We start from the raw sequence: 12170 nt of genomic DNA on the forward strand, positions 1-12170 counted from the left end.
CTGTGAGAAAGAGAGCATGCATGTGTGCGTGGCTGTGTGTGTGAGAGAGGGAGAGAGAGAGTGTGTGCAGGTGTGCATGCATGCGTGTGTAAGAGAGGGAGAGAGAGAGCTTGTGTGCGTGAAAGAGAGAGAGAGTTGATGCTGCATGGCAGAGCATGTTGGGGATCTCACAGCAACCTTCGAACCCCTGTAGGCATGTGTTTTGTGGAAAACATGAATATGACTCCAACTCGAGGTTTGTAGGCGTGTGTAGGGCACCCTGCCATCCCAGAACAGTAGACGGAGTGTTAACTGTGCTAATTGCGAACACAATTAATACAATGCACACATTGAAGCACGGAGGTTTCGAATCGGATGAAGGTCTACGTTGGTTTTGGTTCGATGAATCGGGTGGCTCTGTATCATAGGTTATTAGACTTGGATTCCTGTACTGGCTTGATGTATTGAACTTTTATGAAGCTGTCTTGTTACGCATGATTTAAGTACGAGATGTAAATATGCACACTAGTTAATTACAATCTTAACTTTAGTAATATTAAACTGTTTAGCACATTGGGGGTTGTCATGGCTTGACAAAGGGATTGGTTTCTGAGAAGAATCCGATCTGCACATAGTTATTGTAAAATGTTTATTATTGCATAATATCAATGTTTATTATATCACTGAATTACACAACCGGTACCTGCAAGCCTTTAAATACAGGAGATGCCGTTGCTATTTAAGGCCACGGGGTGGCAGTGGTAATCTCTCGAGTGGTGCACGCGCGGCCGTCGCGCGACGCGAAAGTGATCACGATCAAGCGCGCGGCGAGCGATGCGCTTAATGAGCATGAAGAATGCCATATGGCGCCTCTGCCCAAGCGTGCGCCCGCGCACATGCACTGCAAGCTGTAGCCGGCGGTAGCATTTTTTGAAGCCCTTACTTAAAGTCTCGCCAGACCAGCGCAATCGCTGGGTAAGGCGAGACCTAAAAACTACTATGACGTACAATTACGCGACCTGATTATTAACAGATTAACGTGCTGGATGCATGGAACACTTGTAAAGTCCCAAAAGCGAGACCTATTGGCTATGCCAATGCTTGTCTAGATTTATGCGCTCGTTCACCCAGGGAAAATACAACTCCTGTAACCTGGAATTGCTTCTAAGATTGTATCATTCAAGAAAGCTCAGGTGAACCTTGTGTTTGAGCACCTATTTCATGACTGATGTGTAAACAGGCGTCAAGTTGCAAGCCACCTATAAAAAACAGAGAGAACATCTAAAATGAACAAAAAAATTCCTGAGCTATCGCTCTTGCGATTGCCACTAAATCCTTTATTATCTATGATGACAAACAAATGCTTGCCACGTAGGGTTTCCTCACAACTACTCCAGGGGCATCCAACAGGACCAGGAGACATTAACCCATCCATGCAGGGAAGATGTGACACACTTTCACAATCGTAGCCTTCACAACCCCCCCCCCTCGGCATTCCTGTAATAACGGATTGCGCCTTTTGTTCTCCATCCCGTGCCAAGGTGGCAGACTGGGTTGAGCTCGTGCTGCAGATTGGTTCAGGTCGAATGTCACGCTTGGTCCCACTACGACCAACCTCTTACTCTTTTAAGCATCGTAAACTGAGCTCGACTGAGTTCTGTGGAAATTTATTCAAAAAAAACAGTGGAAGTCCACATGGCATTTTATGGGAAGCAAAAGTGGACAAATACACGTGGATTTCTTCATAGTGTAGAATCTCCATTGACTGGGTGGTAATTTTTCACACAATGTTTCAGTGTTTACTACTAAGATGCGTGCTGCATTTATTTTAAGTGTGTTTTCAATTTCATGACCTTTTTTTTATAGAATTTTTACTTTCTGAGCATCTGCTAAAACCTAGAAACATAAACAAGCCTGACATGTTGCCAGATTTTTCTGCACAGCAGAATTTGCTCTTTTCAGTTCAATCCTACCCAAACAACTTGGAAAATGTACTTTGCTTTATAAATGGTTGACCTATCAACACGTCTACTGTTCACGCTCATTCACTCATGGCATGAATCAGTAACATTGACCAACTCCATGTGACACTCTTACAACTCTACAGCAATGAAATACATAAAGGTTGTTGATTAATAAATTCCGTGGTTCGAGAAGTTTTCTCCCATGGTGTGGAGGTCTTTATTTTTTTTTTTCTTACTGTCAATCACCACCAGGTTTAACCTGGCGGTGACAGACAGCACAAAAAGAGCCATCCAATTTCCCCTCTAAATTGGGTTGGAAGTCATATGGCAAACCTCCGACAGCTTGTTCTTCATCGGGCCTTCGGAGGAGTATGTCGAGGACAGCCTCAGCAGGCCTTTAAATCACGCAGACCATAAGTTTGGCGGGGACGGTATTCCGTCGCCATTGCAACAGAGAACCCTTTCTGCCAAACTGTAAACCAGCCTTTGATTAATATATTTAGATGTGATATAGCACCTAATGCTTTGCAAGGATTGATAGGGGGCAGAATCTTCAACCAGCCAGGAGTATGAGGTGAGAGAGAAATACTCCACTTGGGCAAAACCAAAGTTCACTCGATATATATTTTAAAGAATTGTTAACGAAAAGTCTATAGATAGCTGAAGCGATCTGTAGCCAGCAGGGCCGAACTGGTTATAGCGGGCATTGGGCGTTTTCCTGGGAGACTGGAAGGGTGGTGGCCAGTTTTGCAGCTGTGGGCTGTTTTTTTGTTACTGGGGGCCGGTTATGCAGCAGTGCTGCAGTATCGGTCCCCAGTAACAAAAGCAGCAGTGCTTCACTCTTGCAACCCCCTACAGGTGGGGGGAGAGGGTTGGTCCTACAAAATTGTCGGGGCTGCTTTGGGTTCCCAGTCCAGCCCTGGTAGCCAGCTCTAACAATGCTCATACTGCAATTCTAAAAAACACATTTTTAAACGTTGAAATCCCCAAGCTGTGTCGCTAAATTTCAAATGCATAACTACTCATAAAAATACAGTAATCTTTTGATGACATGGTTGACTTTGGTCAATACCTTGTAAATTTATGGGCAAAATATTATTTTTCAGTACTATTCTGGAGAGGTTTTATATATTCCAGGAGCCACGCTAACACTTCTGCAGTTAAGGTGAAAAAAAGGCCCATTTTGGGGTGGTATTATTAATAACTTTGCCTGCATGCCATAATCTTTTGATAATCTCCACCAAGGTTTCCAGAAGAAAAAGAAAAGTATAGTACATTCCCTTTGTTTGTGCTAATTTTGCTGGAGGTTCTAAATATAACTCAGAAAGGTAAAGTGATGGAGGAGAGAGCAAAGATATGGTATGGGGCATCCTAAAAGCACTATTTTGCATCGGAATTTTGTCAGTGAGAAATTCCAAAATGGCTGAACAAGCAGAACACCTGGGTTGGCAGTCAGGCGCTACTCGGCTTGGCTTAAGTCAGTGCCCTTTGTTTGGTTTGGTGCATTTCTGTCCTTTCGTTTTGGAGAAATAAGGGAAGCTATCATTGTTGAATGCACGTGCGTTTGATGTATCTTTGTTATATTGTGATCATAGATAAAACGTCAAAAAGAAATGTGTTTCCTCTTGGTTGTTATCCTCTCGTGAACAGTGGTGTGTGATGAACATTTAGAACATGCACACTGCAGTTGGCTGATGTAGCACATTTTAACACTGCAGCTTGGTCAGTTCTTACATATGTACGCAAACATTTATGTGAATAGGTCTGAACTTTCTAAAATGGCAGCTACCAGTGCTGTCCTCTTCTTTTACACACCTCTTCATTGTAAGTACAACTCCTTGCTGAAGTAGAGGAATAGAAGTAAATATTGTGTGAGTTTCAGAAAAGGAGCTTGAAGTAATGTAAGTTAATGTGGGAGAAACACAGGGGTAGAACGAAGTGGAAAGGAAGTAAAGTCTGGGACAATGAGAAGACAGCGTAGTAAGAATGGTAGCAAAGAAGGGGAGTGGGCTTAGAGAGGTCTCATGAAATGAAAGTAAAAATGGGTCTAACAGGAATGGGAGACAAGAGGAAGGGAGGGGAGAATTGGGGCAGTGGTGAAAGGAATGGTGGAAAAAATTAGAAGAATGTGTTGTGTGTGAAGAAGATGAAAAGATTTGGAGAGGGGCTGCACAGGAGAGGGGATGGACCGAATTGGAGCAAATCCATGTTTTTGTATACTGCCAATATGTCATCTATCAGACACTTTGAAGCAACTTGAGATACTACCTGTTTACAAATTCGAAGATGTTGCCTGGCTCTTGGTACCTTTACAGTGTTAAGTGATGCCTCGTGGTATAGTGCAGCACACTGGTTTGATGGGCCCTCGGTGCTGTAGCTGCCCAGGAATGTGTCGTGGAGCTGCGTTCCAGAGGACAGGGCTTTTTTGGTGAGCCTGGTACAGAACAGTATATTATGATTCCTGCATTCTTCTGACCGCAGAGTGATATGGCACCCAAGGCCCACTTGTACTCTCACGCAGAGACGTGGAATTCATAAGTCAAGACACTTTTTTGATGCCATGTGTTTTTTCCCCTCTAGTGTTTGTAAAGAGAGCACGAGCTTTGGCCACAGAAGGTGAAATACGAGTTCCCATTGGGTAGACAAAACCACAACGAGCTTCCGCCGAACTCTACTGGCCAATGGGTGGTTCTTGGCGTGCTAAGGCTCCACAGCACACTGGGGTAAGTTTTGTATTTGTCATAAAGTAATTGTGAGAAGAGGCGCTTATAGAGGTTCCTTCGGCACAAAAAATAATGCCTGTGGATAGTGAAATAAAAGAAATTGGCAAAGCATATAGGTTAGACGATTATATTTTAGTGCTGACAAAAAGAATGTGAAAATACCTATTGCAGTGTAAGACAGTTTTCTTTAATAATGAAAAAAGATTGCTTTCTGTATACCATCCATAGATTAGTGTGTGGTGACAGAGTGTTCAGGTATAAAGCAGACCCTTAAGTAATCCAATTGAGGCGGAAGGATACACAGTTTTAAGAGGTGGAAGGATATACAGTATGTTAGCCAATAGAAAGAAGGTTAGACAAAGATACTCCTCTGGGCGTATCCAAAATGTGATTGACAATGGCTCAAACAAATGGGTGACGTCTCCTGAACCAAGAAAGCTAATAGCTGAAGGAGGCTGAACCAAGTAGAGTATGTAGAGAATACAGTATGTTTGCCTTTAATGAGGCAAGCTCCATTGCAATCCAAACCCAAAAGAGTAGTTGGGAGTCTGTGTAGTAAGAGAGACACTTTACAAGACATAGTCAGAAAAAAACTCCATGAGACCCAAGGAGATGATGTGCAGTGGATTAGTGCTCACCACACAAACACCAACACCTCACCGGTATTATAAATGCGAACAATATTAATAGTTTTGTTAATATTCACACATCTAGAACTGTGATGACTGAGGACAGATCCCACTTATCGTTCTTACATTAAATTCATATGATATCAAGTTTGATATCAGGAAATGTATCAAATTATTTTCCTCATATGAAGTGTGATTGTGAGAAAATGTATAGGACCTCTTCATATGAATTTAATCGAATTGATACACAATTAAAGTGGATTTAAGAACGATAAGTGGTATGTGTCCCAAACAAAACATTTAGCCTCAAACATTGTACATTCAGGTTCTTGTGTGGAGTCAGTGGTCACTACAGGACTCTGCATTGAAGGAGATGCTCTTTTGTCTTGGAGGCTCTTCAGTGCATCTCTTCTGCGTAAGTGACATCACAACTACCGCTTAAATTAAAGTTGAGTATTCCGGTTAAAGCAGGGCCTAGAAGCTGTTAGCATGGCCTATGTCACTATTACCAACAACTTTATATTTCACATGTATTTCATTGATACAGCGCACAAGTGCCAGAAACAATTCAGCTTCAGTTCACTTACAAACAAAACAGTGCAGCCCAACACAATGCGCAGTGCTTAAAGCCGCAGAGCCATTAGACTCCATCAAACAACAATTGAAAAGGTAATAACCGGAGTCTATATTCAAACAGCAGAACCATGCCAAGATGGCAACTTGCCAACCCAATTACTAGACATTGAAGGAGACATTTCTATGAGGTGGGTTCTCTGCTTAGTCGTGAAGCAAAAGATGAAATGGCCCAACATTACTCCCACTGAATGGTACCAGCGACCTTAAGGATCCTTCAGGGCTTTAAATGGGCTTGTTCTGTCCGGTACCGAGTACCGCCACTTTATTTATTTTGAGAGAGAGCGTACCGGCATTTCTTAAGACAGACGTGATACTTTTAAGTGGAGAGTACCAGCACTTCTCAGAAACAAGCAGGTACTCTGGTACAGAGTGCTTGCACTTCTATTTTCCCATTTGAAGCACTGATTTTGCTACCTAGCTTTGTTCAGTGCCACTTACAAACAGTGAGTTAGGATCCATGTCTTGGACTAACTCTCTTTTGAGGGTGAAATTCTGATTCATTTACCCTCTAGACCAAGCCTTGCCATGACTAGATGTCTGGTCTACTTTCAGCGCTCTCATTTTTTTAAAAGTTGGGATTCCACTAATGTCAAGCCAGGTTTGTTCCCTGCCTGGAAAGGTAGCCAGATTTTCCCAGGCCCTACATTACTTGTAAAGCTTAAGTTTGTACAGCCTGCAGATTTTCCATGAGATGTTGAGGTTTATTTATGTAGACACCAAGCAATAAAACAGCCTACAGACCTGGCTGGACCAACAGGATGCAATGGCCACTCCTAAAGGGGCAGTTTGGGCCAACTAAAGAAATAGTAGCATGCAGCCTTGGTTATCATGTGTCAGTAAGAGCTGTAAGCTTATAGCATCCTTCACATGGAGTAGTGCCAGAATATTGTTGTTAGAAAAATGTCGGAAATTAATATCATGTCGTAAATATTGTCTACAGAAATATTGCCCCACTGAAATTCAGAATGGAAATATAAACCCATTGCGAGTATATCTTTCTAAACAATATTCAGAACACAGTATTTCTGTCAAGAGCCATTTATGCACACCATACTCTTACATACAACCCTCTACATAATGAGTGTTTTCAGAAGCCCAAGGAAGCTGCTCCTCCATGCACTGCCCTCCTATGGCTATCTGGTCTTCCTCTATATTAATCAGCTCATGTCGGGTACTCTTGTGTTCATTCTTACAGCACGTCTATCACACATGTCTATAGGCCAGCTGCTGGGGGTAAGTGGCGCTCAATAGATTTACTATATAATAACAATATTAAATCTTTGCAACTCCATCACCTGACAATCCATTCACCACATGCTCTCTCTCTCTTCTGCCCACCCTGTCCCTTCAGCCATCAAACGCTCTGTCTTCCTCTTGTTCCAGATTCTGTTTCTCGTTCCCTTCTGTTTCCTCATTTTACTTTTAGCTCTGACTCTTTTAGCTCCGACTCTTTTAGCTCCGACTCTCTTAATCTTCTCACCCTGTCTTTCTGTAGCCCATTTCATTTACTTCGCTGCCATTCCTTAAATCCATCACGGGCTCTGTCTCTACTTACTGTGTCCCTTCGTTTATACATGATGTCCGTCTCTCCTTTTTAACTTGTTCCTCTGTTCAATTCAGGCTTTTCGTGCCTCACTGCTGCCTTGCCACAACGTGGTGCTAATGTACAGTACCTAGAGTGCCCCAGAGCCTTGTTTGGTGGCACCCGGCTACTTTTGTTTTCTTGCCCTCACCCCCCTATTTAGTTGCCCAGTTTGTTGGAACTTAGCCCGAATTTGAGTGCCCTTAACCCTGGTTTGATATCCCTGAACTCCATATTGAGTGCTGAGTAGTGTCATGGCAGGACATATTTCAGCATCTTCCTAAGGCTATCCAAGCGAATATGTCTCATTACATCGCATACTAATACCACCCGTGCCATTACAACGCGGATATTACTGCGCGATGTCAATGACAAAGACATGCCATTACATCGCTAAATTTTACCATGACTGTGCTTTTACCACGCATGCCATTACAACGCAAAGGCATGCGTGGTAAAGGTATAATCATGGTAAAAGTTTGCAAGGCAAGTACTCTACCCTCCCCTAAACCCTACACTACACAAACACCACAACACTACCCTAAACCCTACACTACACAAACACTACAACACTACCCTAATCCCTAAAACCCTACCCCCAGCACGACCCTCCCCCTTCCCCCAGTCCGGTCCCTACCCTCAAACACTACCCTGCACACCCCCCGGCACTACCCTAAATCCTAAAACACAGCCGTACTCTCCACAAACACCACAGCCCTACCCTGAAGCCTAAAACACTACCCTCAGCAGGACCCTCCCCCTTCCCCAGTCCGGTCCCTACACTCAAACTACCCTGCACGGCCCCCAGACACTACACTAAATCCTAAAACACAACCCTACACTACACAAACATTACAACACTTCCCCGACACTACCCTAAACCCTAAAAAAATAATCCCCACCCCAATCCCCCTTACCTCTCATTCCTCGTGGTCGCTCTCACCTGGTTCCTGCGTCAGAGGGGCGTTGCATGGTGCACGTCGTTGTGAGGAAACGGAATAGCCTCAGTTTCCTCACAACGATGTCCATTGCCATTACATTGCATGTGTTGTAAAAGCACATGCGATGTAATGGAATGCGTAGTAATGGCTACGGATTGTTACATCGCATGTGTTTCCACGCATGCGATGATGTAATAACATGCTGGGAAACAGCCGCGTTGTAATGGCTGTTTCCCATCCAAACCAGTGTCAAAATTCCCTTGCAGTGCTTCTTGTGATCTCTGAAAGAGTCCATTTCTGTGTTTGCTGAGTAAGACTTGCTCCTTGAATCATTAAATAAACATTCATTGTGGCCAAATTAGCTCTGCAAGCTCTCCTGAAGGCTGCAATGTTTAATGTTGTTACTTCAATTTTTAACACAATCAAGGAGATTTAAGAAATGCCGGAAATAATCTCAGGCATTCTAGATCATTGTTTTTCATCAACTTTGCCATTCTAGACAGAGACCCACCTTATGCAAACCAGTCTTGGTCCTGCTCATCAGTGAAGCATGGCTTGAGTACGGAACAATGAGTATAAAGCCTAATTATGGGCATACCTGTCCAGGGGCGTAACACAGCCCCCCACAGCCTCCGCGGTGCGGGGGTGCCCAAGCTGCAGGGGGGCCCCCACAGCACAATACTCTGGCCCAAGAGCTCGGATCAGATCCGGAGTGGGGGGCCCTCCGTGTACGTGGCAGGGGGACCCCCTCAACTTTCGTTACGCCACTGTACCTGTCGCCCTTCAGGCATCTAGTGCAAAAACAACAAGGTGATGGAAGGAAGGCTTGAATTAACCTTTAAACACCCAGGCAAGGCCCCTCCAGATGGGAACACAACCAAACTCAACCTGATTCGGACCTACTTAGGTCTCATCAGTGCTTAATTTGAGCAAGTGGTTTATCAGGCACTGACACTTATTTTAACTCATCAGACTTTGACCAAGTGCAAGAAAGAGAAAAATCTAAAAGGGGTGAAAAAAGCAGGAAGAGAAAGACTAAGAACAGCACCAAAAGGAGCAAGCAGGTGTGAAAAAAACCTGCAAGGGTGAGATAAAGAGGCATGGGGAGTCTGGAGTAGAATAAAGAGGAACAGTGTGAATTCCAGACTACACATCCATGGTGTTTGGCAACTCGCTTTTCAATAGCATAGGCCGCTGTCAAAACTGTGGACTGTGTGACTTATTCTTTTACAAATTAAACACTGAGGTATAGCTTGAGCTGTATGCAACACTGGGCATGAGACCTACATCAGGGCATACCCATCAGACTTAATGTATCTCCCAACGTGATTGAAGGAATTCTTGAATTAATTTCAGCCACTGGCAATCACTAGGGCCTCAGTCCAGACCGTTGTTTGCCCACTGTCAATTCTGCGCTTATGCAACTCAGTCTTAATCCTACTCCCTTAGGTACAGTCTAGCCGGAACTGCCAGGCAAAGTCCTCTTCCGATGGAACAAAAGCAACACAAGAACAGTTTTGACCTACTCGAGTCTCATCTGTGAAATGGAGCTTGGGTCCAGTAGCCCGATTAGGCCGAAATCTGTTTTGGTTTGCTTGTGTTCTGGTTCAGAGAGGACCTGGCTTGGCAGTTCGGTCTGCACTGTACTCTTGGAGCAGGAACCAGGCTGATTTTTATATGACTGGGTTTAATCTGAGTTGGCATGGTGGTAAAAAAAACAACGAACTGGGCAGCCCCGTGTAATTGCTAGAGGTTCTCTCAAACACTCCATCACTTTTTAATTCTTCTTCGAACGAGGCAGGACTTGTGTTGTGAGAGTTATAACTGTTTATCAAGCATATGACTAAAAACAGTGTTGCAAATACAGAACCAACTCTTGCACAAAGGTCTCTGAATGCAAGTACGTACCACTGGGAGAACCCTGTGATTTTCTTATGCTTTGCCCGGTGCTCACCCCACCATAAAGCCTGTGTGACCAATCTTCCGCAACCCTCACGTTGTTGGTCACATAGTGCTCGAAGCACAGCAATCTATCTTTGCAGTGCTGATTCCAGAGGCAGAATTTAACAGATCAGTTCAGTGGGTTAAGCGCCTCTTTTGGGTCACAGGCTTCAAGTTTGGAAGGGTTGGAATTCCTTTGGCTGCATCACAGGGCAACAATATAAAGACCATTGAGTTGGATAAGAACCCCTATCAGCAGTATGAATGGAAGCCAACACGGGAAAGGCCAATCAAAGCATTGGTGTTACCTTTAGTTGTACCTCTGTATTCTGCTGTCCGTAAGAGTGGAAAACAGGCATCTGAGGTATACAAGGGGAGCAGAGGATGGGTCTGCCTGTGAAGTTAGGGAAGAAGATGCTAACAGCACTCTTGTTAGACGTCAACAGTCGTTAACCACCCTTTATCAACATTATGCACTTTTAGCTCATAATTAATAAATTAGACAATTAGCGGTGGTTAGTGTACTTCGAAAAGGGCACTAATAGCTGTTAATGCAATGAACAGATGGAAATGATGCTTAATTAACATCCTCAGCAAAGAGCAATGATACCTAATAACTCTTTAGGCAGTAAGAGGCTGGGCTGTTTGTGGTCTGTTGTATGTAGATGGCTAATCTGTTCCTTTCTTTCAAGATCTGTAATCCCTGCCCCACATACATGGGTCCATTTTGGGACGAACAACCCCTGTTGTACAGTTTCACTTTTGCCAGTTCGGGCTGGACTGGTCCCATGGGGAGCAGGGTCAAGACTGATTTGCATATGGCTGGGTCTAAACTGGAATGGGATGGCGAACAAAAAAACAATGGATTAAACCCAGATCTCTGACTGGGGGTGAATGTTTGATTTGTTCAGCATTCTGTCCATCATCTGTTCTTTTTGCATTTTTGCTTCTCCAGCGTCTGGATATTTGCGTAATCGGTGGCCCACTATATTGTTTAGAATCTTGAAGCACAAACGGACCAGACACGCAATGGTCCTCAACACCATTGCACTCAGTGGAAGCACTGACCCTATTTATTTTAGTGCTACTTCTGTGCCTAGGAGTGGTTATTTAGCGCACAGTGGCACCAAGAGACCCATCTACTAATGCCATCTTCCCATCTTGACCAGTTTCTCACTTTATCCGTAGGATCCTCAGGTTCCATTTTTCAACCTCAATGCTATAGTCTGCTACAGTCAAGCAACATCTGAATCCGCCCACCTGTCCCTCCGTGCGATCATACCGGGGGCATCAAATCGACACAGCAGTTTAACAGGCGTAGTATCATTTTTAGGTCTCGCCTAGCGAACGCAGCGCATGCGCTGCTTTCGCCTTGGCGAGACTATTGTTGTCGGTTTTGCTAGCGAAGGGAGACAAACCATGTGCGCGCACGGACAGGCGATGTGCACGCGCATGGCTTCTCCTCTCTGGCGTCTCCTCTCACACTTCTCTCCTTGCGCGCTTCATTTAGCTTTCAGTTTCAATGGCAGACACGCGTGCTTGTTATGAAATGCTACAACCATCAATCTGTCTGCATTTGCTTATTTTCTGCTGTCCGTGTCTTTCACTTCCTTCTCGCTCCCTGCCTGCCTGTCTATCTGACTGGAGGGAGTTTGAATTTGAGCCCTCTTGAGGTGGGCGGGGTATCCCCCATTAGTCACTCGGGTCTCCCAACACATTCACCACTTTCTAAGGTTTTTTCTAACCAAGCATCCAAGATCAAGCAAACAGCGGAT

At 44.2% G+C, this 12170-nt stretch overlaps 1 protein-coding gene across 1 annotated transcript in view; it reads left to right on the plus strand.

The window, feature by feature from the left end:
• Positions 1 to 12170, plus strand: part of LOC146856418 (fidgetin-like) — a 328115-nt gene that overhangs the window by 47591 nt on the left and 268354 nt on the right. The window contains exon 2 of the mRNA XM_085654557.1: positions 4524 to 4666. The gene's annotated coding sequence lies outside the window, so the exon portion shown is untranslated. The remainder of the gene's footprint in view (positions 1 to 4523; positions 4667 to 12170) is intronic.

Source organism: Triturus cristatus, chromosome 4_1, assembly GCF_964204655.1.
Source record: "Triturus cristatus chromosome 4_1, aTriCri1.1, whole genome shotgun sequence".
Taxonomy (NCBI): Eukaryota; Metazoa; Chordata; class Amphibia; order Caudata; family Salamandridae; genus Triturus; species Triturus cristatus.